The sequence below is a fragment of the Phoca vitulina genome, unplaced genomic scaffold (assembly GCF_004348235.1).
Source record: "Phoca vitulina isolate PV1807 unplaced genomic scaffold, GSC_HSeal_1.0 scaffold20, whole genome shotgun sequence".
NCBI classification, from domain to species: Eukaryota; Metazoa; Chordata; class Mammalia; order Carnivora; family Phocidae; genus Phoca; species Phoca vitulina.
The window spans coordinates 40,422,151-40,446,693 of record NW_022589723.1 but is presented as its reverse complement, the minus strand read 5'-3'; the positions used below and the strand labels follow the sequence as shown (position 1 = coordinate 40,446,693).

General features: G+C 39.0%; 2 protein-coding genes across 12 annotated transcripts in view; one reads left to right on the top strand and one right to left on the bottom strand.

Annotated features, from left to right (window-relative positions):
- The window catches only part of PEAK1 (pseudopodium enriched atypical kinase 1), a 329,039-nt gene extending 313,774 nt beyond the window's left edge, over nt 1-15,265 (bottom strand). For 7 of the 9 annotated variants that reach the window (XM_032417490.1, XM_032417496.1, XM_032417497.1 and 4 more), the window contains exons 1-2: nt 15,094-15,265; nt 10,084-10,143 (exon numbers count right to left, since the gene is read on the bottom strand). The gene's annotated coding sequence lies outside the window, so the exon portion shown is untranslated. Of the gene's footprint in view, nt 1-10,083; nt 10,144-14,494; nt 14,745-15,093 lie in introns of those variants that run through there. The other 2 variants (XM_032417494.1, XM_032417491.1) reach the window with 2 other exon arrangements.
- Nucleotides 15,266-15,742: 477 nt separating this feature from the next.
- Nucleotides 15,743-24,543, top strand: part of HMG20A (high mobility group 20A) — a 75,818-nt gene continuing 67,017 nt past the window's right edge. For 2 of the 3 annotated variants that reach the window (XM_032417076.1, XM_032417077.1), the window contains exon 1: nt 15,771-16,078. The gene's annotated coding sequence lies outside the window, so the exon portion shown is untranslated. Of the gene's footprint in view, nt 16,079-24,543 lie in introns of all 3 variants that reach the window. The other variant, XM_032417078.1, reaches the window with a different exon arrangement.

Here is a 24,543-nt window from a genome sequence, read left to right as displayed (position 1 = left end):
CATATATTCAGACTTTGAATACAGTATTTATTGGGTGCCAGTGTGTCAAACCCTATACTAAGTCCTGGGGACATAAAGATGAATAAGGCATGTTCCTTTAGTCTCCATTCATTTGATAATCAAAATCATATTAAGAAAAAGGCAGGATTATCTCCATCCTATAGAACAAAATAAAGCTTAGAGATATTAAGGAATTTTTCACATGATCACAAGCTAAATTAAAAGCAAAACTTGTTCTTTACTCTTCTGTTATATATTATATATTCACTAATCTTAGGGATCTTCCTGATCATGCCACGTCTTTCTAATCATGCCACAAATTCATTTTAAAAAGAAAAGACTGATTTTAATTGCTACTGTTTCTTCAGAGTAATGATGAGGATTATGACAAATGTGTGTGCATGTGTGTATGTAATATACATACTTTGTATATGCATATGTATATGTATGTACATGTGCATACGTGTTTGTTACTCACTTCATGAAAGCACTCTCTACAAGGAAGGATACATTTGTCCTCAGGTCTTAAACCATGAAGTGTACTTGTAAACTCTTAAGTTATCCAAAATCCTTGGAATATGGAATTGATCTTATTGACTATTTGAGAATGGCTACAGGTAAGTATGCACAGTAAACCTTTATGTGACTACAAATTTAACATTCTTCTGTGACATGAAGGTCCATAAATACAGGAATAAGTCGTATTGAGGCAAAGTTTTAAAATTCCATAAGACACCAAAATGAGTGCTCAGCATCCCCAGTGCAACTTGGCTTTGTAGTTTTCTTCTCATACTAACCCGCTCCAAAGTACCTGAAAAGTGCTATTTTGTTGTATTTTATGGGAGAAATTATATGCTCCAGGACTGTGCTAATATTAGTCACCTGTGACTCTTGAGCACTCGAAATGTGATTAGTCTGAATTGAGATGTGCTGTAAGTAGAAAACATACATCAGATTTTGAAGACTTGGCAAGAAAAAAAAATTGCGAAACATCTCAATGGGGCGCCTGGGTGGCTCAGTCGTTGGGCGTCTGCCTTCGGCTCAGGTCATGATCCCGGGTCCTGTGATCGAGCCCCGCATCGGGCTCCCTGCTCTGCGGGAGGCCTGCTTCTCCCTCTCCCACTCCCCCTGCTTGTGCTCCCTCTCTCGCTGTGTCTCACTCTGTCAAATAAATAAATTAAAAAATCTTAAAAAAAAAATCTCAATAATTTATTATATTGAGTATATGTTACGATGATATTTTAGTTATACTAAATAAAATGTATCATTAAATTTAATTTTACCTGTTTCTTTGTACTCTTAAAAACGTGGCTACTAGAAAATCTGAAATTACATTTGTGGCATGCATTATTTCTATCAAACAGCACCAGTCCTTAATAGATATGCCCAAGAGATTTGAGATATATTCTTTGAGACTATCAAGGGCCTATTCAACTATCGTACCCTATATTGTTGTCAGTCCTTTATCAGAAAGTGAGCACGGGGTGTGAAGAGGTAAGATTTTTTAATAGGAAAATGTCCATAATCCATTATCAGAAAAAAATCAGGATAGGAGATTATTAAAAAGTGGAGCTGCTTCAAACATGCATTAAGTTATTCAAATTTAGTTTAACAATATGAAAAAGAAAAAAATATCAATTCCTCTAAAAGCAAAGTATCTCCTATAAGTGAGCATGAGTCTGTCTCCTCGGCCAGTCTCAGCTCCTACGTGTCTCTCACCAGCTTACTATACTGACTGTAACACAGTATGATGTCAATTAGGCATTCTGGAACGAACATATATATATATATATATATATATATATATATATATATATGCACAAAAATGGGGCAAAAGGCACATATATATACACGCAGAAAAATGGAGGGAAAGGCACCAAACTATCGGTACTGGTTACCTCTGGATGGTAGGATAGCAGATTTTCTGACAAGACAGTTTTCATGCAGCTACAAAGCCCTATATTTGCCTTTTATGGGGATGCGGAGAAAGGGGAACCCTCCTACACTGTTGGTGGGAATGCAAGCTGGTGCAGCCACTCTGGAAAACAGTATGGAGGTTCTTCAAAAAGTTGAAAATAGAGCTACCATACGATCCAGCAATTGTACTACTGGGTATTTACCCCAAAGATACAAATGTAGGGATCTGAAGGGGTACGTGCACCCCGATGTTTATAGCAGCAGTGTCCACAAGAGCAAAACCGTGGAAAGAGCCAAGATGTCCATCAACAGATGAATGGATAAAGAAGATGTGGTATATATATATATATATATATATATATATATATATATACACACACACACAATGGAATATTATGCAGCCATCAAAAGGAATGAAATCTTGCCATTTGCAATGATGTGGATAGAACTGGAGAGTGTTACGCTGAGTGAAATAAGTCAATCAGAGAAAGACATGTATCATATGACCTCACTGATATGAGGAATTCTTAATCTCAGGAAACAAACTGAGGGTTGCTGGAGTGGTGGGGGGTGGAAGGGATGGGGTGGCTGGGTGATAGACATTGGGGAGGGTATGTGCTATGGTGAGCGCTGTGAATTGTGCAATACTGTTGAATCACAGATCTGCACCTCTGAAACAAATAATACATTGTATGTTAAAAAAAAAGAAGAAGAAGAAGATAGCAGGAGGGGAAGAATGAAGGGAAGGAAATCAGGAGGGGGGATGAACCATGAGAGACGATGGACTCTGAAAAACAAACTGAGGGTTCTAGAAGGGAGGGGAGTGGGAGGATGGGTTAGCCTGGTGACGGGTATTAAAGAGGGCACGTTCTGCATGGAGCACTGGGTGTTATACGCAAATAATAAATCATGGAACACTACATCAAAAACTAATGATGCAATGTATGGTGATTAACATAACATAATAATTAAAAAAAAGGGGGGAACAACACCTGAAGATAATAAAAAAAAAAACACAATTCTCTCATTGACAAGATTTTTTGTTAGATTTTTGGAATATAAAACTGACAACAGAATTACAAGTTGCATTTATAATAGGATTCAAATTTTATTTGCATATGTCTAATAAAAATATTCATGTGAAGTAAAATCTAAGTTAATAAAAGTTCAGCTCCTGGGCGCCTGGGTGGCTCAGTCAGTTAAGCGTCTGCCTTCGGCTCAGGTCATGATCCCAGGATCCTGGGATCGAGTCCCACATCGGGCTCCCTGCTCCATGGGGAGCCTGCCTCTCTCTCTCTCTCTCTCTTTCTGTCTCTCTCTCTCTCTGTGTCTCATGAATAAATTTTTTTTAAAAATCTAAAAAAAATAAAAGTTCAGCTTCCTAAATTAGGAACTATTGTATTTATAAATTATTTCTATGCTACTGATAGTGCCATTTGTATTTTACTGATGCTATCATTCCACAAGTTACATTTGTATAGAAAGGAGTATATTAAGAAACAAAGCAGAGGTGCCTGGGTGACTCAGTGAGTTAAGCGTCTGCCTTTGGCTCAGGTCATGGTCCCAGGGTCCTCTCAGTGAGACGCCTGCTTCTCCCTCTGCCTGCCGCTCCCCCTGCTTGTGCGCACGCACACTCGCTCTCTCTTTCTCTCTCTCTCTCTCTGACAAATAAATAAATTCTTAAAAAAGAAACAAAGTAAACTTGCTCTTACACTGTATAGAAGAAAAAAGGTTATAAACCACAGGATTCTCTTCTGGACCTCTCATCACTTTTGTATTATACTAACTTCCTCACTGAATTTGGAAACCAACAACCTCTTTTAACTTCAGGAAAAGCAGCTGAATTAAGATCTGTCAGTCTACCTGAAATATTCAGTTGTAAGGTTTAACATTGTGAATACAGCCAGTCCTTAATAGGCAAATGCTGAAAAACAGTCTGGGGATATTGCTGCTAAAAGAATTTTCAAGTCAAGGAGAGAACTGGCATTGGGAAAATACTTTTTTTCTTGCTTCTCCAATGCCTTAAGTCTTCTTTCACACTAACTCCCACAATTACTCCTACTTCATACCCAAATAAAATCTATAAAAACTGTTGCACACCTGGGAAGAAGAAAACAGTTTCTCAGCCTTTGAAATATTCAACTCACTATTCCAAAATATTTAAGAGGTGTACCATGGCATCTTCCCTTGTAGTAACAAAAGTAACTGAACCTACTTTGAAAATTATGGGAGGGTGACGGGTTAGATCCTAAACAATGAAAAATGCTCCTGTGATACAAAGAATTTATGAGAAAAATAGTTTTCCTGCTTCTCCACCATCAAGGGAACCAAAGAAGCTCAGGAAGGTGAGATAGGAGAGTTAGAGGAAAACCTGTGGATTAGCCTATAAATACACTGGAAAGTTAAAATCTTTCATTAATTTTTAAATGTAATATTTCTACCATCCTTTATTTTATCAGCAAATACATGATACTTCCTATGCCCCAAGCATTATTTTAAGCACTTTGTAAATATTAGCTCATTAAAAACCCTCTGACTTAGGTACTATCATTATCCCCATTTTACAGATGAGAACACTAAGGCATAGAGAAATAAAGTAATTTTCCCAAGATTGCACAGCTAATAAGTGGCAGAGATGACATTCAATCCCAGGCAGTCTAGGTCTAGAATCCATGCTCTTAACCATAATGCAATGCTGACTCTCAAAAAGTAAAATGCTCTTGAAAGCCCATTTCTGGCTTATAGTTAAATACTTAACAAAAATCTGGGAAACAAATTAAGAGGAAAAATACAGAGATAGCAAAAAGTAGAAAACTTATTATTCAGAGTTCTGACACATCACTATGAATACATTAGTATACTTCCCATCAGCCTTTTTCCCTTTTTCACATAGGGTTTTTTCCCCTTTAATTATTACTCAGCATACATGATTTTCTAGAAAATGAAAAACTTTAAGATACTAGCCTCTCAGCAATTTTAGAGTAACAGTTAAAATTAACTGAATACTTATTGCATATCAAAACATCTATGTGCTTGCTATCTATTACTTCACCTGACAACCTCACAAAGTAGGTAGAAATATTCATTTTATAAATGAGGAAACTAAAGAATAGTCAAGAAACAAACTTAATGTCAAACATCTAGAACGTAGTTGAGCAGGATTCAAATTCAAGCAATTTGACTCCTGAACTAGAAGAACTCTACTACCAGAAGGTAGGATTATGGGCTACCTGAAAAACAGTGATCATGTTTTTAGAGGGTAGTATTATTTGTCTGACTTAGTCTAAAATGAGAATGTTACCATACAGACTTATTTTACTTTGCCCTAATTCTGACTTAGACAACTAAAGTTTTTAGTATCCTAACTTTTCTTGAACAAGCTAAGTAACTCTTCATGTCTTACTTTATATCTTCATGTCTTCAAGTATCTTATGTATTTCCTTCACCCAACAATCGTTTGAGTATCCATTATGTGCTAGGGACCATGCTAATAAGACATAGTAACAGAGTCTCTTTCCACTCAGCATATGCTCAAGTTTCTCACAACTAATAAATACAACACACCCATATACATAGTGAATAACAGCTTTGCCAACCAATTTGGTGGAATAACTGAGAATGGACTCCTGCAATTCTCTGCCCCCTATTCTATAAAACAGATAAATCCCTTATTTTTCTTACAATTCCTTAAGAGTGACTGAGAAATAATTACTTGATAGGTACTACTAATCTGTCTCACTCTATATTACCTCTTATCAGCAGGCAACGAAAGCCTATATCCATTTTTAGTACAAAGAAGATGAAATTAAAATATTTTACTAAAACCTCGGTTTACTAGTTTACAAGTTTAAATTACTTTTAAAGTTCTATAAATGTATTTTGGGTACGACCTTAATAACCAAATGATAAATGGGAATGTCGAAGACCATCTAAGAAGCAGTCAAAAAATAAGCATGTTCACAGAAGGTAAGGCCACTGCTGCTTGATTTTACATGGAAACATTTTATCTTAAGCAGTCCTGAGTTGAATCCCACTGATTATGAAAAGGTGGCAAAGGGCAAAAGTTAAAAAGTAAAGTGCAGCAGAAACCCTCCTAACCAGTTCACTGAGTGGCTTAATTGATAGCCAACGACCATAGGTACAATTACCAACCCAAAACCTTATAATGGCAGGTGACCAAGAGCAGAAGCAACCTAAGAAACCAAGGTCAACATACGGAGGAGCTTCTGCTTGTGGATAATTACTAGTTGTGTGCATGAAGCCCTGGCAAGTTTCCTGACTGACACATGCTTGCGTTAATGTTTACCTGTAGCTGGCACACTTTCTGCTCTCTTCTTTTGTCCACGTCCTCTGACAAGCTTCTCTAGGATGTCGTATCTATACTATTATTCGATATTTGCCTTCCACTGCTACTCTTTTTAAGTCTGTAATTTGTCCCATCCTAGATTGTAAATTTATGGAGGAAGGAAGCAAGGTTAACCCCCAAAACAGCTCAGTGCCTTGAAAATAACAAGTGTTTATTAATGATGGATATGGAATCCACCCTATAACTACACCCCAATCCTTAACATTTTGCAGAACTGCTGCTCTTCATCTCTCTGACTGGTATGCTCCAGGGTTCAGTCCTTGAGCTTCTTCTCTATCACCATTCACTCCATTCACTCTCTATCACCACTCACTCTATCACAAGGCATCAATCTCACCTATATGGACAACTCAAATGTATCCAACCTGGACCATTCTCCTCTGAACTCCAGATTCATCTGTTCAGCTGCTGACTTGATATCCCTGTTAGCATAGCTATTAGACATCTCAAAAACTTAGCCAGTCTGGAAAAGAATTCCTGAACTCTTCCCAGAAACCTGCTCTGCCCACAGTCTTCACATCTCTGTTAATGACATCTCCATCCTTCCGGTTCTCAAGCCAAAAACCTTGGAGTTATCCTTGACCACTCTCTTCACATTCTACATCCAATCCATCAACAAAGATAGTTGGATCAAAACATATCCAACTGGAGTCACATAAGCGTAAATGCAGGCCTACTTTTATATACAGAAATAAATGCAGATATGTGTGGATACATAGATTAGTATACATACATATATTTCCAAGCTCTCTGTCCCTGAGTGTGCCTAGAAGCAATGACACTCCAGTAGCAACAAGCACACTTAACATCCAGATCTTGGCCTCAAAATACCATTCTCTGATAAAAAGAGCCACAGCTTCTTAAAAAAAATGAGCCCAGGGCTATTGCAGGAAAAATACAAGATGAGCCTGAAGGATCTAGTAGTACCAGAGAATAGAGAAGTATACATGTATACACACAAACAAAGGGTAGGAGTATGGCAAAGGACACAGAGTCAACCTAAAAGAGATCCCAATTGGGGCACCTGGGTGGCTCAGTTGTTAAGCGTCTGCCTTCGGCTCAGGTCATGATCCCAAGAGTCCTGGGATCCAGCCCCCCATCGGGCTCCCTGCTCTCGCTGTGTCTCTCTCTGTCAAATAAATAAATAAAATCTTTAAAAAAAAAGAGAGAGATCCCAATGGCAAAAGCTGATAATTTGGTCAATAAAATAAATAATGCTAGCACTGAACTATAACCTTAAGAATAAAATAAATATCCGTGAACTGGAATTGATATAAATGACTATGTAGGTAGACAGAAAAACAGAGGAGAAAGGACAAGTCTTCCTTACAAAAGAATTCCAATTAATAAATAAAGAAAAAATTAGGAAAATAAAGAAGTACTTTTAGAACACAACAGCAATAATTACTGCAAGCATGATCTACTGACGAATGCTAAAATTAGTGAGCAGAAACAGGATACTGGCAAAGCCTCAAAGTATTCCCCCCTCAAATATTTGCCAATTACTGTGGTGGTTTTAATATATGTCACAAATTCTTCGATTCTCCTCCTCCAGGAAGTAGGTGTTTAATTCTTCCCCCACTTGAGTGTGGGCTGGACTTAGCAACCTGCTTCTAATGAACAGAGTATGGAAAGGGAAAAATAACTTTCCAGTGGAGAAACTTGCCAGAAAACACCTTAACAAAGTGATCACCTGTGATAAGTCATGTTGGTTTCATGTATCTCCTATATGACATGATAAGAAGGGCACTTCACTGCTATGGTATTCTTCCCCCCAATATCCATAACCACTCTAACAAGAAAACATCAGACAAACCCAAACTGAGGGACATTCTACAAAATACCTAACTAGTACTCTTTAAAAGTATCAAGTCATAAAAGAAAAGACCAAGAAACTGTCACACATTAGAAGAGATAAAGGAGACTCGAAAACTAAAAGCAAATGTAATATCCTTGTTTAAATAATGGAATGGAAAAAGGATATTCGTGGAAAAACTGGTAAAATACAAATAAAATCAGGGGTTTGAAGTATTGTATGAATGTTAATTTCTTAGCTTGATAAATGTACCATGGTTATTTAAGATGTTAACATTAGGGGAACACAGTGAAGGGTATATGGTAGTGGTTCTTAATAGGAGCAATTTTGCCCCATAAGGGCCATTGGGCAATGTCTGGAAACATTTTTGATTGTTAGAACTGGGGAGAGGGTACTGGCATCTAGTGGGTAAAGGACAGGGATGCTGCATAACATCCTACTGTACAGGGCAACCCCCCACGACAAAGGATTACCTAGTACAAATGTCAATAATGGGAAGATTAAGAAACATGATATAAGGAAACTCTATGTACTATCTGTGCAACTCTTCTGTAAATCTAACAGATCCAATCACTTCTCAATTCCCTGGTCCAAGACTATCTCTCAACTGGATTTTTTAGGAGAGCCTCCCAACAGGTCGTCTTGATCTTATTCTGTACCTGCTTAGGCTACTTTCAACACAGTGACCCAGGGTGAAGTTTTTAAAGCATAAATCCGATCATGTCACTCCTTTGCTCAAAACCCTGTAATAGTTTCCATTGCACAAAGTAAACATCCAAGTGCTTACAATGACCTACAGGTTCTATGAGATCTGGACTCAGCTATCTCTCTGACCTTACCACCTTCTCTTCTATTCAGTCCAGTACAGGTACACTGGCCAAGCAGGTCTCTGCTTCAGGGCCAACGCAAAATGTTTCTTCTACCTAGTATGCCCCTTACTTCTTTCAAGTCTTTGCTCACTTCTCACCAAGTACTTCCCAGACATCCTCTTTAAAAGTGCACAGCCTCTGTGACATTCCTGTCCCTCTTGCTTGCTTACTTGCTTGATTTTTCTCTACAGCACTTATCTATTACCTTCTAATATAACAATAACTCTCACTTATTTTGTTTAATGTCTGTCTCATCCTCTCTAGAATGCAAGATTTATAAGGGCAAGGATTTTTGTGTTTGGTTCGCTATTGTAACCTGTGCACCTAGAATAATGCCTGGCACGTGTACTAAATGCTCAGTAAACATTTGTTAAATGAATGACACACCTCTGAAATCCTAAATTAAATATCCCAGTGTCTTTCAACCACTTTTCATCACTACTGCATTTTCTGTCTTATCTCCTTAAGAAGAATATGATTTGGGGGTGCCTGGCTGGCTCAGTTGATGGAGCATGTGACTCTTGATCTCGGGGTTGTGAGTTCGAGCTTACTTAAAAAATAAAAACTCTTTTAGGAAAAGAAGAAGAATATGATTTGGAGAAAAAAGAATAGGCTTTGGATCATGGTTTCATCACTTGATAGTGTATGTCTCTGGACAGATTATTTAACCTCTCTAATCCTGTTTCTTCATCTGATGGAGAATGACAAAGGGAAGACTATAAAGTTAGTAACACTTACATTGTAGAGTTAGTGTTAGAAATAAGGTGGTAAAGTGCCTAGCATATAGTAGGTACTCCATAAATAAAAACTAATATCATTGCTTCCTCCTCACTAGCTCTTCAGCTTCACAGTAATATCTATCTAGCCTTTCATGCCCTTTGTTTTCTCCTAATTGAATCACCCTTTCCAGGCTTCCTGTTTGTGATCCAGCCTGGACTCCACAGTTCTTTGATTCACTCACAATCCTCAATATCAATAATTTCCTTATCCTTCAGGAATCTCTACCAAGCAGGCATCTGCAAAGCACTGGGTAACAGCCTGGGTTCTGGAACTGAACTACCAGTTTTTGCAACCCAGCTGTTCATCTTATAATCAAGGAGATTCACAGTACCTACCATAATTATGAGCTCCTGGGAGTATTAAATAGTTTCTTCAGCTATACACAGAATGATCATCTGGAGAAAAAAAAAGAAAAAATCAAACAACCATGCATATTGGTACCCCTACAAATCCAAGGTGTACAATCTCAAATGGGCCTTCAATGCTGCCTAACAATCCTTCATTTTCCTACTCATGTCTCTTTCAGCGTCTGCCCCTCTCTCCCTCCATGTCTCTCTCTCTCTCTCTCTCTCATTCCCTTGGAAGTTGTTATAAACTCACATATTCTTTTTAAGAACTCCTATTCCACCACATTCTCCGTCTCTCTTAGCAGGTATTCAAAAATGATACATGTTATCAACTCATTCTCCTTCCTGCCCCTGTCAGTTATAAACTTTATCTCCAACTTTACCTCCTTCCTTTCTGTTGTTCACTAGAATGGAAAATCACCTCCTATCCAAGGCTAATTTCTCTACCTATGCCTTGGATCCCATCCCCTCCTATTGCTTCCAAATCTTTATCCGAGGCGCGATTATTGCTAATTGAAAACTTTTCCCAAATCTTTGGCTCCATCAATCACCTTTCTCCCCCTCTCTCCCTGCCCATCTCTCCCCAACTTTGGTTCTTTTCAATCCCATATAAATGTGCCCCAAATCCTCTTAATTTAAAAGGGTGAGGGAGTAAACTTCTCTAAATCCCTTGCATCTCCCTCCACCTATACTCTTTTTTTCAGTTCTTTGTTGAAAACACTGTATTAGCTCTGAATTAGCTAAGCTTCTGTCGTTCACTATTAACTCCCTAAATGCATTACAATGTAGCTACCTGCACTAGCTAAAGTTACAAATGACATCTTAATCAGTCCTTATCTTCTTTGGCCTTTTCATGGCAGGTACAGTGTTGATCACTCTTAGTCCTTGAAATACTCTCTCCTCCCTCAGCTTCTGAGACAAATCTCTCACAGTTTCCTTTTTTCATCTTTGGTCTGTCTGGCACAGATGGTTGGCTTCTCTTCAGTTGCCTGCCCCATACAGTAGCTCATAACCTAAATCTTCAACCTTGCTCAACTCCGTAATCTGATTATTTACCCTGTACTGTATTGAGGAAGTATTACTGATAATAATACTTCCTCAATCTCTTATACATCCACCCCGCCCCTTTTTATCCCTCATCCTTTCTCACCAAGAACTGCTTCCTAACTGATCTTGCTTCCAGTTTTGCCTTCTCTAATCCAGCATTCACTTCACTGTCAACATGGTAGGTCTAAAACACAAACCTGATTCCATCACAGCACTTTTCCCCACTAAATCCTCACAGCCTTCAGGATAAAGTCAAAGCTCCTTAACTTGGCTGATAAGGCGTTCAATGATTTGGCTTCTTACCACTTCACTGGCCCCTGTTCGAAAACTGTGCTGTCCACCTGTGGCTACTGATTACTTGAATTTGACTAGTCTAAATTGAGATGTGCTTTAAATTTAAAATACATACCAGACTCTGAAGACTCAGTATGAAAAGAATATCAAATATTTCAATATTTACAAAATATTGATTACATGTTGAAATAATATTTTAGCTATATCAGGTAAATAATATATTATTAAAATGAATTTCACTTTTTTAAATGCATCTACTAGAAAATTCAAGCATATATATGACATATTTGTGGCTCACATTATATTTTTATAGGACAGAGCTAGTCTAAAATGTTCTTTCCCATATCTCGAGGTGACAGGGTTAAGGGAAGGGAGAGGCCGGATGGGTTAAGGAGCAAAATAAACTGGTCTTTTATCAAAAATAAATAAATAAAAATAAAATAAAATGTCCTTTCCCTTTTTCTGCACCTAGTTAAGTCCTACTCTTGAAGATTAGCTCAGGTAACCCACAAGGATGCATTTCAGGACTCCCCTTCCCCAAGACCCCAAGTCTGAGTCAACTACCCCACCTACCTGAGTCGACTCCCCCTCCCCAACTACTCCAAGTCTGAGTCAAGTACTCCCACCTACCCCACCCCAATTCTCAGACAGGTGGTGCTTCCACCCATAGGAATCTACTTACACCTGTATCATAGATCACATCACATTGTTAATTATCAGTTATCAACTATCTTCTCCTCCTCACCTGTACACTGCTTGCAAGAAAGAACATCATTCTACATTACACTCAGGGCCTACCATGCCTACCACTTAAAAGGCAATCAAAATATTCGTCAAATAAATATGATCTATTCCTGCCCTGAAAGTTCCTAGAATTTCTAGTTCTACAAGGAAAACAAATCAGCAGTGAAGGAGCCTAGACTTTCCAAAGAGCTCTAGTAATGAAAGGACTGTGGTGGTGGTGAGGAATAGGAATTACAGAGAGAACAGCAATGAGAAAGTACAGCTCATCACACACACCTGCCTCTTAGAATGAAAATAGGGATTTGCAGCAGTTATAGGGAACCTTGAACTCACTCTTGGCATGCCAGGGGCCACAGTCTGGTTCCTAAATTACTTAAACAACCCAACCAACAAAAGAGTATGATTTGGCAGTTTTCAATACAAACAGCTAGAGCCCAGCACCTGTTCCACTTAAACAGCACATCATTACAGTTAAAAACAACAACAAATCTCTCTCATGAAGCAAATGCTAATCTCATGATGCTTCACCATGGAGCAATTTAGAAGAGTTATTATATGAAATGTGCCAAAGCATGAATTTATGGCTGATGCTTATTTGGCAAATACGGTTGGCACTGCTAGATGTTGAAAAACATGTATGCAAATAAGCAAATAAAAGTTTTTAAGCTCTCAGACTTAAATATTTACATTACCATAAATGTACAAAGATAAATGTTTATATGAGTACACATATAATGCATTCCAGGAACACATTTTTTAATGTGATTGTCAGAAACAGTTATGAAGTGGCATTATTTCTTTACGGGCCTCAGGGTAGACTCTTAAAAATGAATTCTGACAGAATGCTAATGGGGTACAAACATTAAGCGAGGAAGTTTCTCTGTACTATCACTGGGTAAAATGAATACTCATAATCATAACAGTTCAAAGCAATCTTATCTTTTCCTTTCGCCAAAATATTTTCTTCCCTGGGCGCCTGGGTGGCTCAGTCATTGGGCGTCTGCCTTCGGCTTGGGTCATGGTCCTAGGGTCCTGGGATCAGGCTCCCTGCTCAGTGGGGGGCCTGCTTCTCCCTCTCCCACTCCCCCTGCTTGTGTTCCCTCTCTCACTGTGTCTCTGTCAAATAAATAAATAAAATCTTAAAAAAAAAATATTTTCTTCCCATCCTGGGACCCAGCCAAACATAAATATCAGCCCCTAAGTGGGAGATAAAGGATGGAAAGGAGGACCACACATCACAAAGCCGCAAAGAAAATAATTTGACATTTTTTTCCCACGTAATATAATCAAGTTAGAGTCTCCAAAATAAAGACATGATAAAATATTTCCCCCTCTGACAGCTATGGAAAGATGTTTGTTTTTTCACATAGTTTGTGAGTTGGTCATAGCCAAAACTCACTAGGAATGGTATGAATTCTGCTTCCATTGTTAACTATTAATCTCTGGGCCGAAGCTATAACTCCCATCTTTGAAGGCACAAAAATGTACCATACCTGCCATTATAGCTTACTAAACGAGTCACCAAAGAAAAGAAATGCCAGGCACTTCAGAAAGTAATTAAGGTAGTCAGCAAATTGAGCTATCTGGAAATGCTCTGAGATTACAGAAAAAGCCATCATGAAGCAAGTATCCAAGACTGCTCATGGAAAGTTTTACCCCTGTGCATAATTCACGTTTTTCACTTCCACACTACAGAGAGCAATATGGGTTCTCCCACTACACACATTTCTACATCATTTCATTTATCAGGGAAAAAAGACGCTGTGGCTGAACAAAAATCAGTACGCAGGCCCCAAAACAGAATCCTCAAGGCAAACCCAATTCAGGTGAAAAGCTGTTGACATACATCATCCAATGACCTAAAAATAGCCTTTTATGTAAGTAAGTCTCCAAATATTTAATTCAACGTCTAATCTTACCACATTTAACAGAGGCAGAAGAAAAATGTATTAAGTTTTCTATAGCAAAGCCAATAAAGATGAAATCATAGTTTTCTTTTAACTCGTCACTATCCCCTTAGCGCCAGCCTTCTAATAACTCCATTCCACAGCTTTCAAATTCCTAAACTTGGACCTTGAAAAACAAAACAAAACAAAGGATTTCAAGAAAGTAACATTTAAAGGTGGGAAATCTCTTTCCTGTTGCACTCTGCAGTCTTTAACGTTGTCAAAGGACGAAAAACGAAATCAAATTCTCAGACGGATGGTGCGGGGGGCGGGGAGGGATGGGGGTTCAGACTGCTAGTCCCCAACGCGGGAGGTAAGAAAAGTAGCAAAAACGGATGAGTCAAAGGGCAAAGGAGAAACAAACTGACCGACCGAACCACTGAAAATTCCCAAACAACCCAGCAAACCCGCACGTTAGCGGGCTCACAAACCGCAGGGCCAAGTGAGCAGGCAAAGAGCCCCGGGGTTTCGTCCCGGCGCGGCTGGCGAGCCTGCACCGGATCCTCCCGGATTTGAAGCGGGATGACCGTGTAGACTTAGCAAGAGAGAGAGAAGCCCTTCCTGCCCCAGTCTCCCCGCATCCAGCTCTTCACAGGCTTCTCTTTCCCCAGCAGCCTCCCAGCCGCGCCCGGGGGCGTCCCTCTTCGCCAGGTCCCAACTTTCCCTCCTCTGGGGGGCGCCGAGCTACCGGGGCCGCCGCCGCCGCCGCCGCCGCCGCCGCCGCGGGAGGGGGCGGGGGCGGCGGCGGCGAGCCCCGGGGGCGGCGGGGCTCGGGGGTGGCCGCAGAGCCCGCGCCAGGCGGGACATACCGGCCGCCTGGGCCCCCGCGGCGGCGCCACTCGACCCCGCGCAGCCCCGCCCGGATTCCCCCAGGTCAGCGCCCTCACCCCAGGACGACCGTGGTCCCACAAATCGGCGCCGGAGGAGAAGGGAACCGAGGGGACGCGGGTAGCCCTACCCCTGTTACCTGAAAGGCGCACATGCCGCTGTGGTGACCACCATCGTCGGCCGTCCCGTCCCCTTCCCGGTGACCGCGGCCGCCGCCACCGAGCAACTGACACTGACTAACAAGTAACTAACTACTCGCCGCCGCCGAGTCTGCCGCGCGCTCCCGGCCGCCCGCCGCCCGCCCAGCCCACCAGCCTGCCAGCCTCCTCCCAGCCCAGCGCGCCACCCCTGCGCGCTCACACTCGCCGCCGCGCTCCTTGAGGAGCGAGCACGCGCGCGCGCACAAGCCCTGGCCTTCGGCCCCTCTCACCAGTCTCTCTTCGACCCCGCGGGAGGAGTCACCGTGACGCCCCTCCTCTCGCGTTCCTACCTCCAGAGGATGAGCCTATGAGGGCGCCTGACTGGTGATGAGGGCGTGGCCAAAGGAAGAGGGCGGGACGACCAGGACCTTGGGCCAAAGTGAGGGGAAATTTTGGTTCCATTAAGTTCCAGAGGAAAAGGGCAAAGGAGTATCGGCCCTTTTGGTGCCGAAATCCCGTGGTCAGCCTGCCCTCGAATACAAAACATGTGTTTCCAAGGACTCCAGTGTATAGTAATTACCGATTCCTTTCTGCCGGCCTTAGCAATTTAAAAAACTACATCTCCCAGAAACCTCCGCGAAAGTAAGTCTCACCTTGCGTAATCACGTAGTCCTTCGCCGCATTTGAACAAAATAATCCCTTCATTTTTCTGAAGGTATGGAGAATAATATTCCATTTTTCTCCCCCCCGGAACAATTTTAAATGTTACTGCGATAAGAAAAGTTACCTATGGGAAGATGGTTAAGCGACTAGGTAAAGGGAAAGAAAAGATATCAAAATAAAGTACTGCGGAGGAATTTTTTCCATGCTGTGAGACGACGGAGTGAGAAGAGTGAAGGCGATTGAGAGGGGCTCAGGGAATTGTCCTCTGTGCAAGGGACTTTCTTTAGGCCCCAGGCCCCTGCCTGCCCCTATCGTCAGCAGGTCAGTAAGCAAGGCGAGCTTCGGGGTGGCCACAGTGGAGGTGCCCTTCACCCCTTGAAGATCATCTCTCTTTTGCTGTTGTTACTGGTTTGTCTCGGTTTGAGGCCGACTGAATGGGGGCGCTTCACTTCCGGTTGGGGGAGGGGAGGAAGGCCGTCCAGGGGGAGGGGGAAGACAGAACTCATTTCCTGTGGGGGTAGGGTGATGGTCTGGGGGTGTCCAACCCACTTCCATTGCCGGCGAAGGATGGAAAAGGTGATACTTGGTGCCATTTGCATAGACGGTATCTTAAAAGTTTCAGGATTGTGTTTTATGTGAAAAGTTAGGTTATTCTACAAAGTTGTGCTAATCACCAGCCTGCAGTCAGAATTTATGAGTTTTATTTCCACGTGTAAGATGGAAAATTTCCTTCCCCCAAAAAAAATTTTTTAATGCCTTCATCAAAGTATTCGAAGACCCTTGTTAAAATTACTCAGCTCTACAAGACATACTTTCTTGTGTAATTATGGATTGTCCACTTCTGCTCCCCTACTCGAGTCCAGCCTTGATTGAGTGAGGTATAGTGGTGTTCTCTGTCTTGGCATGCCACAGGAACTCTGTAGCTGCTCTTTTAAGGAGGTGGTTTATTATAGGACTCAATGTTTTGCATAAATTATGAGGCATTTTCACCTTACAAGAGTGGAAGTATCGTACTGAAGTACTGAAATACTTGGTGTTACCTTAACTGGTACGATTAGTGTCTTAAATTCTTAGACCTGTCGTTGATTTGAGGCTACAGCTTTTGCCCTGTACCTGAAAACAACTTCCTCAACCTTAAAAATTCTTAAATGTAACTTTCATGTAGCACTTGTGAGAGTTGTGCATTGGTACATTTTTACCTTTGTAATTTAATTAATTTCAGCACTGATTAAAAACTGGTATCTGCTCTTTGTGTTTTCAAACCATGGTGCAAGGATCATGATACTCAGCTAGATTTTAAGCAAGCAGGCTTAACATTTGGCTCACAAAGGACAAAAGATGAGTAAGACAGAACTTTTTATTTTTCCTATGTTTTTAGTGTTTTATAAGAAACAATATGTAAAGTGGTAATAAACACTCAACAATTTAGATTTCTTGGCTTCTCTTTTCAAGTATCACTGTGTGTGTGTGTGTGCGTGTGTGTGCTGAAGGAATCAATCTGGAGCCTATGAAATCTCAACTTTAGTAATTTTAGAATACCAAGTGAACTGTAATGTCTTTAAAGGATTTTTAAAAGAATAAGGCCTGTGTATTTTTTCCTTTGGGATTTGTTATATAATCTATCCTCAGAATTTGCGGTTGTTTAATTCTAGTTCTTTTAAAAAGTTATTTCACTTAGAGTTTATTAGAAAATGTGTTTTAAACTAAATATTACAGTAAGGAAAAAATATATGTTTTAACCTGTGAACATTAAAAAAAAAATCTAAGACCCTAAAATCACTGAGTTATCTTTAGAAAGACTACAAAATTTCTGCAATAATTGAAAAGGCAAGACCTGATAATGTCTGTGTTATTATTAATTGAAGGTTAGGGACATGTAGACTGCCTCAAGCAAGTATTAATTACTTGATTAGAAAGAAAGTGCTCACTGTCTTCCATATTAATGTAATATAAAAGAAAATATGATATGATCACCCTGACAATTAAACTATAGTATTAGGAGTTATTGAAGTAAGCAAAGATTGTGGAACTAAATGAAAAAGATAGAGAAAATTTAGTTAAAATATTGATGGAGATACGTAGTATTGCCTTTGGGAAACTGGAGAGCAAAGAAGTTTTTTTAATTGGGTCTTTATGATATTCTGTGGAAGAATTGCAGTATAACAGAAATAAGAAAAATTGCTGCAGCTGAAAGACTTGAGCAGCTTGAAGAGCTGTCTGTTCTGAAGAAAGTAATATATACAGCACATATCTGAAAGAAAACGTTTTGTGATAAGTGGTAGTTAATTCATTGGTTCCATCAAAGAAGAAATATTAGAAAAGCTTGTGAAAAACAGAGGGAAAAGTCCACAGAACCTGCTTTTATTCTTTAAAATCTTTAAAAGTGTTTCTTGAGAAAGGATTGCTATCGCCCAAAGACTTTTTTTTTCCTTCTGTGCTCTTTGTTGCAGCTTTCTTTGTATGTTTTAATAGAAACATAGTATCAAAATTAGAAAAATAAAGATTTATGGAAGTGTACTCTGCTACTTCTTTGAGTTAATGATTTTGAGATTTTCATTCCATTGCTTGCCATCTATAAGAAAGAAATTGTTGGTACTTTTAGGGTACTCAGATTAGATAGCCATTTTCTTTTCTAAAAACAGTCATTGGATATACTGCTCACAAAAGTTTAAAACATTAAAATAATAGGTCAAAATTCTGGATTCCATTTCACTGAAATTTGATTATCCACAGAGTGCTAGGTACTATATAAAGTGCAAAAGTGTCTTTTTAATTTCTTTTGTCCACCTTTCATTGTAAAATCATGCTAATGTTTTACAACTATTGCTTTTTTTGTATGTTTGTTGTTTTGGTAGTTTGTTTTTGCCATGGGGTTAAGTGTTAAAGAGAGTATCCTAACAACTTGGTTTTTAAACTTACTACTCTTCTGTCTCTTTATCTCTATTTCAAGAGTATTCAAATGAGAATACCCCTTAATGATTTTTCATTATATCAGGAAGAGTTTATTGAGTGCTTACTGTGGGATGGACCCTGTTCTAAGGACTTATGATGTATCAGTGAGTACAGACAACCCTATTCTCTTGGAATGTACTCTCTAGTCTCCAAATGAAAAGTAGAATATTGCTCCCTTGGTATTCCTAAATAAGATCTATTGTACAATCATTGTTCATACTGGATCGAGAAGCAGCCCTGAACTTCATCTGTCTTGATCTTGATCTCTAAACCATTCTAAAACCAGTTTTGAATATTTCAGCATAATTTTTCTCCAGACCATTAAAGCCCCTCTTAAATATTTAGTCCTTTTCATCGATGCGTGCATCATGAACTTACCATTCTGGTCTCCTTTATATAGTAAAAACAAATAAAAGTAAGCAATAGAGAAAATAGGGGATCAGAGAGGCCTGGTTTCAAAACTGATGTCCACCTTTTACTAGCTGAGCTTACTAGCTTAGTTACTGTGAGCAATTTATTTGACCTCTCTGAGCCTCAGTTGCTATAAACCTAAATAGCGTTGTTTGGTGGATCGAGGATATTCTGGGTAAATCACCTGGCACAATGCCTGGTGTTAGGAGCTTAATGAATGCAATTATTTTATTCCCAGTCTTGCTTCTGCTATTTTGGCCATTAGTATTTACCTACATGAGTGTTTTAAGCCTTACATGTCCCCAAAAGTATGGAGATGCAGTGCCAGGATTACTGAAATTATGCCTTCTCCTATCAGCCTGCTTGGCTATTAAGATTTTATTTTTTATCCCTTGTTGGAAGGAGAAATCTCTAATATCCATGATCACTTTAGAAAATGTATATAATAGAAAAGTTTTAAAAAAAGATTAAGGAATCACCAAAGTAATTTGAATTGTTATAGGAAGACTTTCAAATGATTCTTCTAAACCTATTTAAATGCTAAGCCTAACATCCAAGAGCTTTCACTCATTACCCATCTACACATTCCTAACTAGATTGGTCTCTGAAAAAAATTCTGTACTGTACCCAGCCTTTCAATCTTTGTTCTTGGTATCTTCCACCTGAAACACTTTCTCTTTTCCTAGGAATCCCTATCTATCAAAATGCCATCATCTTGGAGGCCCTACCACCTTCAACTTCAAGAAGTATTTTCTGATGTTGGTCCTTCTCACTCCATTCTTTCAAGCATGTATGCTCTGACCATTGACTCTCCAGAGCCTTTTGTACTTGCCTTATGGCATTTAGCATCCAGCGATGCTGCTGTTTGCTTTTGTCATTGTTATTTTTGTATGTAGAGCTTATGTACTGCCATAAAAGGCTGCAGACTGTATCTTATTCTTATCTGTGTCTGCTGAAATACCTGACACAATGCTATTCACATCATAAGTATTCAGTGCGTATTTGTGGAGTTGAATTGGCACCTGGGGTATGATCGAACTTACTAACTTTTGTGCACTATTTGTACCCAACATTAAGCACAGTGACCAGTGTACAACCAAATATCTGCCAAATGAAGGAATGAATAAGTCCTCATTCTCACATTTGTGGGCATCTCAGGGTGTCAGTGTATCAATAAGCATATATTAAACAACTGCTGTATGATCAAAACTGTGAGAATTGATCCCTGTTCTCAATTTAATTGGAAAGAAGTTAAGTTGCAATTAACATGTGTAGATTCTGAAGACTTCAGCTGTTTGAGTGAAGGTGGGATGGAGAGGTCAGTATAGAGTTGTTTGCATTGTGAAAGATAACCCAGGGGTGCCTGGGTGACTCAGTTGGTTAAGCATCTGCCTTCAGCTCAGGTCATGATCCCGGGGTCCCGGGATCAAGCCCCACATCAGGCTTCTTGCTCAGCGAGGAGCCTGCTTCTCCTCCCACTCCCTCTGCCTGCCACTCCCCCTGCTTGTACTCTCTCTCACTATCTCTCTCTCTCTCTCTCTCTCTCTCTCAAATAAATAAATAAAATCTTTGGAATAAAAAAAAAAAGAAAGATAACCCAAGCTATCTGAACTCAGAAACAATAGATTTGGGTATCAAGAGGTATTTAACTTGCATTTCCATTCATAGTTTGCATACCCAAGAGATTGAAAATACAGGGGCACCTGGGTTAAGCATCTGCCTTCTGCTCAGGTCATGATCCTAGGGTCCTGGGATCGAGCCCCGCATCGGGCTCCCTGCTCAGTGGGGAGCCTGCTTCTCCCTCTGCCTGCTGCTCCCCCTGCTTGTGCTCTCTCTCTTTCTGTCAAATAAATAAATTAATATATATTCACACAAAAACTTTTATGCAGATGTTCATAAAAGCATTACTCAGAAGAGTCAAAAAATAGAAACAAATCCAAATGTTCATCAATTGATGAATGAATAGACAAAGTGAAGTATAGCCATGCAAAGAAATATTATTCATCAGTAAAAAGGAATGAAGTAGTGATACATACTATAACATGGATAAACCTTGAAAATATTACGCTCAAGTAAAAGAAGCCAGACACAGAAAGCCACATTATGTGTGATTCCATTTATATGAGATGTCCATAGAGATGGAAAGTATATTAGAGGTTGCCAGGGGTTGGAGATGGGGGATGGGGAGTGACTGCTGATGGGCATGGAGTTTCTTCTGGGGGTAATGCAAATGTTCTAGAATTTGATAATGGTGATGGTTGTACAGTCTTGATACTAAAATACCTTGTATACCAACATACTAAAAAACACTGAAATTGTACACTAAAGAGGTACGTGAATTGTATCTTTTAAAAAGGAGATACTTAAACTTGAAGAATTTGGATTTTGGATGGAACTAGAAGGAGAAAGCAAGAGTATGGAAGCAAGGAGGTGATAACAGAGGGAAATATAAGTGGCTAGGTACAAGACCAGAGATATGGTGAGGATCAAGTGAGAATGGATATGAAGGTTTCTGGCCATCTTTTGTCTTAATGAAGCAGGCAGTTAGACTAGAAAGGTGTTGACAAAGGAGAAAGACATCCTAGGATTTTGAAGGAAGCGTCAGATTTTTTATTTGGTCAAGGGTGTGGTGTATCATCAACTTGGTTTCCTTGTGAAGGTAAACAATTTAGAGGGTGAAAGTATCAGAAGGTAAGGGGGTCTGATAGCAATCAACAATGAAGTTAATGGAGAAGGTTGGAGAACAGAGACTAGACAAAGACACAAGAATTTGATTCTGAAACTACCCTGAGATGATTAAAATAGAAAATCATAAATGAGAAGGAACGTAGGGCAGTGACTTGGAGAGGTCAATGCAAATAAAGGTATTCATTTGAAGAAATATGTGAGTACCTGTTATGTCCCAGCTATTATCCTTATTTGAATTAATGTCTTAGGATAGTCTTATGAGTGGGATTATAAGAGTATGGGCATTTTATAGTTCTTAGTACAATACTATATTATTTTTCTGAAAGGTTGTACTAATTTTTGATGCCACCAGCAATGTATGAGTGTGTTGTTTTCCACATAATTTCACCAGCAAGTTTTTGGCTAATTATGAATAGATACAAAATTATTCTTCATTTTAGCCGTTGCTTTTAATATACCATTTTCTATACCTTGGAATTGGCATCTATTGGAGCATGAAAGAATTCAAAGCCTTTATATTTGCTCCCCATCTAGAATGGATTCTTTAAAAGATACCGCTTTTTTAGGACCCTAGAAATCAAACCAGCCTCTAATTTGAATCAGCTTAAAAACTACTTTATTCAATGGCGCTCTCCTTATTTTCTAAATGATATTCACATTCAAACCACAGATAGCCATAATTCCAAATACCATTTGACTAACTTAATTCTAAAATTTGGTGTTGTGAGTATTAACTAACTTCATTTTACATATGAAAAAAATCGAGACTTAGAGAGCTTAGGTCACTTGCCCAAAATCACTTGATCAGTAAGTGATAGAGACAGGATTTGAATGCCTCGCAGGCAAGTTATTCTCATACTCCATGATTCCTCAGTATCACTGAAATTTTCTAGGAGCTAACAGAAACTGGGAGAAAAATCTGAAATGGAACTTGGATAGTCAGGCACTTACCTGTGCACATAATGAAGCAGTTAGCAGAGAAGTTTTTTGTTTGCTTCATTTTTTTTGCTTGAGGAGCCTACGGTGCAAAGACAGAGAGGAGGGTCTCTCTTTAAAAGCCCATATTTTCAGGTCCCTTTCTGTTTCTCCCTAATGAGCAGGTACATACTGTCCCAAAATCTACAATGGGAGCAAAGGAGAAAAGAGGAAGGCAGTGGTAGAAAAGCAACTGCCTTTGAGTATATACTTTGAGATTCATCTGATGGTAGGAGCAGACAAATGGTCCTCAGAGAGTCCCGTAAGGTAGCTTTTAAAATAATAACTTCAAATCTAACCTGGTAATAAGGTTAATAAGGTATTAAAATTAAAAAGAGATAATCAAATCATGGTAGGCATTAGCAAAAAAAGAGAGATTCTTTCACTTTTATTCAAGTATAGTATACTCACTAAACATATTTAAGATTAGGAACATTAAACAGATGCCATGTTCCAATACTGGTTTTTAGTCAGATAAAATATAATCCCAATATATAGGTAAGGCAGTTAAGGCCCAAAATTATGCACCAAGCAGATGACACAGTGGGTGCTTGAACATAGGCCTCCTGCTTCCCAGTACGCTTTACTAAATTAACTGAACTAAGAGAAAACAATAACACGTGTGGTTATTTTGTAATTTATATGTATAATGTTTTTATAATTTAATATGTTATCCTGAAGAGAGATTATTTCTCTGTGTATCTTCAAACAATAATAGAGATCCACACACCAGATTACTAAATGTTAGAATGTTAGGTTAGAATAAGTGATACTGAAGATTAAGTTAAACCCTGGTGTATCAGATAATCTATCTGTAAATTACACCTAAATAATATTTCTCTGTATCCAACATTGCACTGATGAGGGTGGGAAACACGTATCTTTTGAAAACTTATCATAGAAACATTATTCATAAAAGATTATGATGTGCATGTATGTGTATTTATGTTGAAGCATTTGAATTTTCAACACAGCACAGTCCTTTTTCCATCCCTACTCCTTTAAGTGAAGCTATTACCCCTCTTTCACAAGAATGAGTATCCAGATACTCCACTTTTCTCTTTCTCAGCCTCAGAATGTATATCTTTCTTCTCTTTCCCATCTCCACATTTCTTTCATTCCTGTACTCCATAGCTTTAATACCTATTCTCTTGACACAAACCTTTCATTTTTGTTGCTGATGGTATCACAATTACTACAAATCTTTGGGGGAACAATGTAACAATATAGCTGTTATATCAGCAATAATAAAGTGTTCATAGTCTTGAGCCAGTAATTCACTGATAGGATTTTATTCTGAGAAAATACTTCAAATGAAGAAAGTAGTTAAAGGCACAAAATGTTAATAGTACTGATATCTGTATTTTCTAAAAAAAAATGGAAACCTTCTGAATATCCAACAATAAAGTAATGGTTAAGCAAATTATTACCTCCCCATTCAGTAAGCTATTAGACATTTTTCACAATAGCTTCTTTTAAAATACATAGGAAGATGTTTTAAGAATTTTTTTTCCAAAAATGAAAAGGAAAAAATAAATAGAAGAGGAAAACTGATGTGATTAGTGTATATTTCTAAAGCATTTGTATTTCCTGTATAATAATAACTGACATTTATTGAGCATTTAACTGGTATCAGACATGATACAAAAGCAATATTATTGAAGTAGTATTGAGTAGTTAGTAAGAAAAGTGCTCTAGAGTCAAATCCTGGCTCCATCACTTAATACTATGTGACCTTGGAAAGGAAATGGGAGTTAATA